Source organism: Drosophila suzukii, unplaced genomic scaffold (genome assembly GCF_043229965.1).
Source record: "Drosophila suzukii unplaced genomic scaffold, CBGP_Dsuzu_IsoJpt1.0 scf_4, whole genome shotgun sequence".
NCBI lineage: Eukaryota > Metazoa > Arthropoda > Insecta > Diptera > Drosophilidae > Drosophila > Drosophila suzukii.
The window spans coordinates 3,561,934-3,570,141 of NW_027255927.1; the positions used below are offsets into that span (position 1 = coordinate 3,561,934).

General features: G+C 43.8%; 2 long non-coding RNA genes across 2 annotated transcripts; both read left to right on the forward strand.

Annotated features, from left to right (window-relative positions):
- The first annotated feature begins 1,886 nt into the window (after positions 1–1,886).
- Positions 1,887–3,357, forward strand: LOC139354889 (uncharacterized). The gene is made up of 2 exons (XR_011605729.1): positions 1,887–2,223; positions 2,279–3,357. It is a non-coding gene; the product is annotated as an uncharacterized lncRNA (long non-coding RNA).
- Positions 3,358–5,432: 2,075 nt separating this feature from the next.
- Positions 5,433–7,118, forward strand: LOC139354909 (uncharacterized). The gene is made up of 2 exons (XR_011605731.1): positions 5,433–5,984; positions 6,040–7,118. It is a non-coding gene; the product is annotated as an uncharacterized lncRNA (long non-coding RNA).
- Positions 7,119–8,208: the final 1,090 nt, after the last annotated feature.

The window sequence follows — 8,208 nt, forward strand, 5'->3', positions numbered from 1 at the left end:
GTCTGTCAGTCTGTCAGTCTGTCAGTCTGTCAGTCTGTCAGTCTGTCAGTCTGTCAGTCTGTCAGTCTGTCAGTCTGTCAGTCTGTCAGTCTGTCAGTCTGTCAGTCTGTCAGTCTGTCAGTCTGTCAGTCTGTCAGTCTGTCAGTCTGTCAGTCTGTCAGTCTGTCAGTCTGTCAGTCTGTCAGTCTGTCAGTCTGTCAGTCTGTCAGTCTGTCAGTCTGTCAGTCTGTCAGTCTGTCAGTCTGTCAGTCTGTCAGTCTGTCAGTCTGTCAGTCTGTCAGTCTGTCAGTCTGTCAGTCTGTCAGTCTGTCAGTCTGTCAGTCTGTCAGTCTGTCAGTCTGTCAGTCTGTCAGTCTGTCAGTCTGTCAGTCTGTCAGTCTGTCAGTCTGTCAGTCTGTCAGTCTGTCAGTCTGTCAGTCTGTCAGTCTGTCAGTCTGTCAGTCTGTCAGTCTGTCAGTCTGTCAGTCTGTCAGTCTGTCAGTCTGTCAGTCTGTCAGTCTGTCAGTCTGTCAGTCTGTCAGTCTGTCAGTCTGTCAGTCTGTCAGTCTGTCAGTCTGTCAGTCTGTCAGTCTGTCAGTCTGTCAGTCTGTCAGTCTGTCAGTCTGTCAGTCTGTCAGTCTGTCAGTCTGTCAGTCTGTCAGTCTGTCAGTCTGTCAGTCTGTCAGTCTGTCAGTCTGTCAGTCTGTCAGTCTGTCAGTCTGTCAGTCTGTCAGTCTGTCAGTCTGTCAGTCTGTCAGTCTGTCAGTCTGTCAGTCTGTCAGTCTGTCAGTCTGTCAGTCTGTCAGTCTGTCAGTCTGTCAGTCTGTCAGTCTGTCAGTCTGTCAGTCTGTCAGTCTGTCAGTCTGTCAGTCTGTCAGTCTGTCAGTCTGTCAGTCTGTCAGTCTGTCAGTCTGTCAGTCTGTCAGTCTGTCAGTCTGTCAGTCTGTCAGTCTGTCAGTCTGTCAGTCTGTCAGTCTGTCAGTCTGTCAGTCTGTCAGTCTGTCAGTCTGTCAGTCTGTCAGTCTGTCAGGCTGTCAGTCTGTCAGTCTGTCAGTCTGTCAGTCTGTCAGTCTGTCAGTCTGTCAGTCTGTCAGTCTGTCAGTCTGTCAGTCTGTCAGTCTGTCAGTCTGTCAGTCTGTCAGTCTGTCAGTCTGTCAGTCTGTCAGTCTGTCAGTCTGTCAGTCTGTCAGTCTGTCAGTCTGTCAGTCTGTCAGTCTGTCAGTCTGTCAGTCTGTCAGTCTGTCAGTCTGTCAGTCTGTCAGTCTGTCAGTCTGTCAGTCTGTCAGTCTGTCAGTCTGTCAGTCTGTCAGTCTGTCAGTCTGTCAGTCTGTCAGTCTGTCAGTCTGTCAGTCTGTCAGTCTGTCAGTCTGTCAGTCTGTCAGTCTGTCAGTCTGTCAGTCTGTCAGTCTGTCAGTCTGTCAGTCTGTCAGTCTGTCAGTCTGTCAGTCTGTCAGTCTGTCAGTCTGTCAGTCTGTCAGTCTGTCAGTCTGTCAGTCTGTCAGTCTGTCAGTCTGTCAGTCTGTCAGTCTGTCAGTCTGTCAGTCTGTCAGTCTGTCAGTCTGTCAGTCTGTCAGTCTGTCAGTCTGTCAGTCTGTCAGTCTGTCAGTCTGTCAGTCTGTCAGTCTGTCAGTCTGTCAGTCTGTCAGTCTGTCAGTCTGTCAGTCTGTCAGTCTGTCAGTCTGTCAGTCTGTCAGTCTGTCAGTCTGTCAGTCTGTCAGTCTGTCAGTCTGTCAGTCTGTCAGTCTGTCAGTCTGTCAGTCTGTCAGTCTGTCAGTCTGTCAGTCTGTCAGTCTGTCAGTCTGTCAGTCTGTCAGTCTGTCAGTCTGTCAGTCTGTCAGTCTGTCAGTCTGTCAGTCTGTCAGTCTGTCAGTCTGTCAGTCTGTCAGTCTGTCAGTCTGTCAGTTGTGGGAGTCAGTATTTTCGGCTAAGTTGGCATTACTAGTTAAGACATTACCCATGGTAATTAACATAAATAGCCCAGATGCAACCCTTCAGTAGCAAGGATCCGATCCTCGCTAGAATACCAAAAATACCATTTTTATGGATTTTGGGGATTTTGTGCATCCTACATCCACTCTAGACGCCATGATTTCCTCCTCTTTGTCGCAAGCTTCTCCCGAGATCGGTTCGTTCTCTGCAAAAAGTGCTATAATTTTCAAACCCGTTCGCATCCACACATCCGCGTGTGAAATTCTAGGAATTTTGGTTGAGCAGTACGACCTGTTATCACTCCCAATATTGGTGGTAAGATTATTCGACGATATATTGGAAAAATCTAATTGTAATTCCCGGAAAACAGCAGTGACCAGACCCACGTGCAAATTCTCGGAATTGACAGAAGTTTTACAGTCCTCCCTCTGCGCACAGCAAGGAGCAGGTGCCGCGTGCAGCGATTCATCAGCGGAACCATACATTTCTTCAGCGCCAGGCCATAATCGCCATTTGGGATTCTTATACCGCACACCGCGTGAAAGGAATCTGTCTTCTTTGCCACACCTGGATTAATTTCATCATCGGCATACCATAAGCGGCTTCAAAAATCGCCGCAGTCAACCCGCGTGAGGTTTTGACCTTGCCAAGCCCGCACCACGATCTACAAGTCAGATCAAGTTGCAGTTCGGGCGAAAAACGCACCGGCGCCGATTCGGCGTAATTCGGGCAAGACAGCGGAGGCGGACGCCGCTTCCCAATTGGAATTTCAGTTCCAATTCTGGCTTCCAGTTAATTTTGGCCGGGACTGCCAACTCGTTTTTGTATCGCTAAAGCGATTGTAGTTTAATTTTCTTATTTTAAATATTTGTATGACGAGTTTCTAATTTAATTTACGATTCCTATTTAGCTTTTATACTTGCGTGTGTGCTTACGACATAGTATGACATATATACACTTAAATTAAATTATCCTACAGCGCACATCGATCGTCATCAGGCCTGCTGACTTCGTTGGAGAGTTCGTAAGTACGGCATAGCCGTAAATCATTTACATTCCTACATATATATTCATTCTTGTCTGAGCCCGCACACTTTTGGTACCAATATATACATGTAATTTTTCCACATTCGCGTATTGATATAAATATTAAATAAGAATCGTTTGCACTTATCTAATTTAACGTAATCCGCCTAAGTGATTTCCTGTAATTTTTGAATAAGCTTGCCGCATATCGATAAAATATGTAATCAGTTTCGTAATAATTTAACGTAAACAAAATATCCATTTCTTTTCCTATTTGATAATCTTGTACTGACACTCGATCATATAGAGAGTCTTTTGGCGTAAAGAACGCTTAGTTCTAAGGCTTTAGTGTTAGGATTTGTAGTATTAAGAACCATGAACCATATTATCGTATTTGCCGTATTAAATGAAATTTAAGATGAATTAATTTGTGATCTTTTGAGGGCACCTTAGAGGATGTAGCGCAGCGGTTGTTTTAAGGGTAGAGTCTAATGAGACTTCACAGGTAGGGTGGGTATAGAAGGTGGCCAATAACATCTGGGCCTCCGTCTTCGATAGGTACAGTCTCTCGTCCGAATCTTAGCCGATGGGTTAAAAATTCTTATCGTTACCGTCTCTCTGTCTACTATTGTTAGTTCTGTGACACTCTTGTTTCATCTTAACACAAACCCACACCCATCTCCCTGAGTAGGCCGGTCAAAGCGTAGACAGAGGTGTTAGGGTGGACAACGCTCATAGAGTGTGTTCGTTACAGAATTAAATGGCGCCCAACAATGGAGCAAGCCCGATGCCTGATCAGGCATCTGTCGTTTGACAGCCGAGCTTCCCGAAAATATTTCAATCCATCCATTTTTGTAAAATTGTAGTTTCAGTTAGTATTTCATTTTTGACTTGGATTTGATGGTACTCTGGATAGATCGGAGCCATACCAGCAGAAATGTTATACTTTTGTTACATGTTTTTCTATCAGTTCGGTCATACTCGGACATTATAGTTAAAAACATTCCATTTTGATTATTTGATACTTCGGAATTTTAGTTCTGATTTAAGGTCGGTTCTTTACCAAGTTTTCAGTTTTCAAACCACATCTTCTATCCAATTAAAATCGAGATTTGTTCTAGCTGGAAAAATTCGGCTAGTCCCTCTTTTGATTGGTTAGACCTCAAAATACTATTTTTATATAATTAATTCCGCAAACATTTTCAGTTAATAATTAGTACCTATCGAACGAAAATCAACCTGCTGCTACATTACTCCTCAGGATAAGCCCCTCATATTTTTATGATACTACCGCATTCCGTATTTCTCAAGGATCTTTCTCGTCTTGTCATTGTTGAATGATTATCGTATACTTCTATCGGATATCGTACATATCTATCGCATATCGTATATTTCTATCGCATATCGTATATCTTCCATTTCTCTTTTTAAGTTTTTGAGATTAGTTGGTTGTTTAGTTAGGTTTTAAAAATGTCGGTTAGGCACAGCAACGAGAACTTAGTTTCTCTAGGTGATGATGTCTCAGTGATGTGCACCCTCTGCAACGCAGTAGTTTTCGAATTGGATTTAATTGAAACTGCTTGTAAACATTGCTTTCATAAGGCTTGTCTACAAAACTGGCTGCAGGATAGCAACACTTGTCCAACATGCTCTCAACCATGTTCTCAGTCCCAGACGGTATCTAATCCGAATTCCGGTATGCAAAATCGAATGATGACCAGATCTAGGTCTCGTAACGCCGATAATCAGAACATTATTATCGTCCCTCAGAATGGCAACTTGAATCCCCAGCAAGACAATAGGCAAACTATTGACTCAGATGTAACCGAAGACCCAGATCAGCAAAGTCTTGCGAATCAAATGCGAGCATTTCAAAAAAGCATGTTAGAGAACCAGAGAACATTTCAAGTAACCATGACAGATACAATCACAGAAAAAATGACTCAGATGTTTAGCCAACTAAATAGGTCTACGTTTGTGGATAACAATACGCATCACGAATTCCATAACAATTCAGGACAAGTCGATTTCCAGAACAATCAGGGTCAAAACAGTCAGCGAGTTAGGAACTCTCCGGATGTGCGAAGCGATCGCAGCGATCTTTCTTTGGATCGTCCTGACAGAATTTCAAATGTGATTTCCAACTGGCGAATCAAATTCAGTGGGTCAGCTGACGACATCGCAATTGAGGATTTTATATATCGTGTAAACTGTCTCACTACACAAAGCCTAAACGGAAAATTCGATTTGTTGTCGCAGTTTGCAAATTTGCTATTTGCAGGTCCTGCTCTATCTTTTTACTGGCGTGTTCATAGGTCGGTAGATGACATGAACTGGCATGTATTATGCAGACGCTTAAAGGAGACATACTCAGATCAGAGATCAGACCGTGAAATAAAAGTGCAATGCGTCGTCGTAAGGAGGGTTCAAACGAAAGTTTGATGACTTTCTTGACGCAATGCTTATCATAGCTAATTCCCTCCGAGAACCATGCATGATAGTGAGTTAGCCAGCGAAGTGCGCCACAATCTTAAGGCAGACTTGAAACTTGAGTTACTGCATGTTGACACCCCTTCTTTGGAAGCTTTGCGTAAGGTGTGTCACCGCCACGAAAAATTTTATCGCGGCACTAAGTTTTAAAGCGTTGACTTCTCCTGACTCCTTTTTCAGTTTTAATTGTTAGTCAGGGACTAAAAATCAAAACTGTGGTTGTGGGAGTCAGTATTTTCGGCTAAGTTGGCATTACTAGTTAAGACATTACCCATGGTAATTAACATAAATAGCCCAGATGCAACCCTTCAGTAGCAAGGATCCGATCCTCGCTAGAATACCAAAAATACCATTTTTATGGATTTTGGGATTTTGTGCATCCTACATCCACTCTAGACGCCATGATTTCCTCCTCTTTGTCGCAAGCTTCTCCCGAGATCGGTTCGTTCTCTGCAAAAAGTGCTATAATTTTCAAACCCGTTCGCATCCACACATCCGCGTGTGAAATTCTAGGAATTTTGGTTGAGCAGTACGACCTGTTATCACTCCCAATATTGGTGGTAAGATTATTCGACGATATATTGGAAAAATCTAATTGTAATTCCCGGAAAACAGCAGTGACCAGACCCACGTGCAAATTCTCGGAATTGACAGAAGTTTTACAGTCCTCCCTCTGCGCACAGCAAGGAGCAGGTGCCGCGTGCAGCGATTCATCAGCGGAACCATACATTTCTTCAGCGCCAGGCCATAATCGCCATTTGGGATTCTTATACCGCACACCGCGTGAAAGGAATCTGTCTTCTTTGCCACACCTGGATTAATTTCATCATCGGCATACCATAAGCGGCTTCAAAAATCGCCGCAGTCAACCCGCGTGAGGTTTTGACCTTGCCAAGCCCGCACCACGATCTACAAGTCAGATCAAGTTGCAGTTCGGGCGAAAAACGCACCGGCGCCGATTCGGCGTAATTCGGGCAAGACAGCGGAGGCGGACGCCGCTTCCCAATTGGAATTTCAGTTCCAATTCTGGCTTCCAGTTAATTTTGGCCGGGACTGCCAACTCGTTTTTGTATCGCTAAAGCGATTGTAGTTTAATTTTCTTATTTTAAATATTTGTATGACGAGTTTCTAATTTAATTTACGATTCCTATTTAGCTTTTATACTTGCGTGTGTGCTTACGACATAGTATGACATATATACACTTAAATTAAATTATCCTACAGCGCACATCGATCGTCATCAGGCCTGCTGACTTCGTTGGAGAGTTCGTAAGTACGGCATAGCCGTAAATCATTTACATTCCTACATATATATTCATTCTTGTCTGAGCCCGCACACTTTTGGTACCAATATATACATGTAATTTTTCCACATTCGCGTATTGATATAAATATTAAATAAGAATCGTTTGCACTTATCTAATTTAACGTAATCCGCCTAAGTGATTTCCTGTAATTTTTGAATAAGCTTGCCGCATATCGATAAAATATGTAATCAGTTTCGTAATAATTTAACGTAAACAAAATATCCATTTCTTTTCCTATTTGATAATCTTGTACTGACACTCGATCATATAGAGAGTCTTTTGGCGTAAAGAACGCTTAGTTCTAAGGCTTTAGTGTTAGGATTTGTAGTATTAAGAACCATGAACCATATTATCGTATTTGCCGTATTAAATGAAATTTAAGATGAATTAATTTGTGATCTTTTGAGGGCACCTTAGAGGATGTAGCGCAGCGGTTGTTTTAAGGGTAGAGTCTAATGAGACTTCACAGGTAGGGTGGGTATAGAAGGTGGCCAATAACATCTGGGCCTCCGTCTTCGATAGGTACAGTCTCTCGTCCGAATCTTAGCCGATGGGTTAAAAATTCTTATCGTTACCGTCTCTCTGTCTACTATTTTTAGTTCTGTGACACTCTTGTTTCATCTTAACACAAACCCACACCCATCTCCCTGAGTAGGCCGGTCAAAGCGTAGACAGAGGTGTTAGGGTGGACAACGCTCATAGAGTGTGTTCGTTACACAGTCAGTCTGTCAGTCTGTCAGTCTGTCAGTCTGTCAGTCTGTCAGTCTGTCAGTCTGTCAGTCTGTCAGTCTGTCAGTCTGTCAGTCTGTCAGTCTGTCAGTCTGTCAGTCTGTCAGTCTGTCAGTCTGTCAGTCTGTCAGTCTGTCAGTCTGTCAGTCTGTCAGTCTGTCAGTCTGTCAGTCTGTCAGTCTGTCAGTCTGTCAGTCTGTCAGTCTGTCAGTCTGTCAGTCTGTCAGTCTGTCAGTCTGTCAGTCTGTCAGTCTGTCAGTCTGTCAGTCTGTCAGTCTGTCAGTCTGTCAGTCTGTCAGTCTGTCAGTCTGTCAGTCTGTCAGTCTGTCAGTCTGTCAGTCTGTCAGTCTGTCAGTCTGTCAGTCTGTCAGTCTGTCAGTCTGTCAGTCTGTCAGTCTGTCAGTCTGTCAGTCTGTCAGTCTGTCAGTCTGTCAGTCTGTCAGTCTGTCAGTCTGTCAGTCTGTCAGTCTGTCAGTCTGTCAGTCTGTCAGTCTGTCAGTCTGTCAGTCTGTCAGTCTGTCAGTCTGTCAGTCTGTCAGTCTGTCAGTCTGTCAGTCTGTCAGTCTGTCAGTCTGTCAGTCTGTCAGTCTGTCCAGTCTGTCAGTCTGTCAGTCTGTCAGTCTGTCAGTCTGTCAGTCTGTCAGTCTGTCAGTCTGTCAGTCTGTCAGTCTGTCAGTCTGTCAGTCTGTCAGTCTGTCAGTCTGTCAGTCTGTCAGTCTGTCAGTCTGTCAGTCTGTCAGTCTGTCAG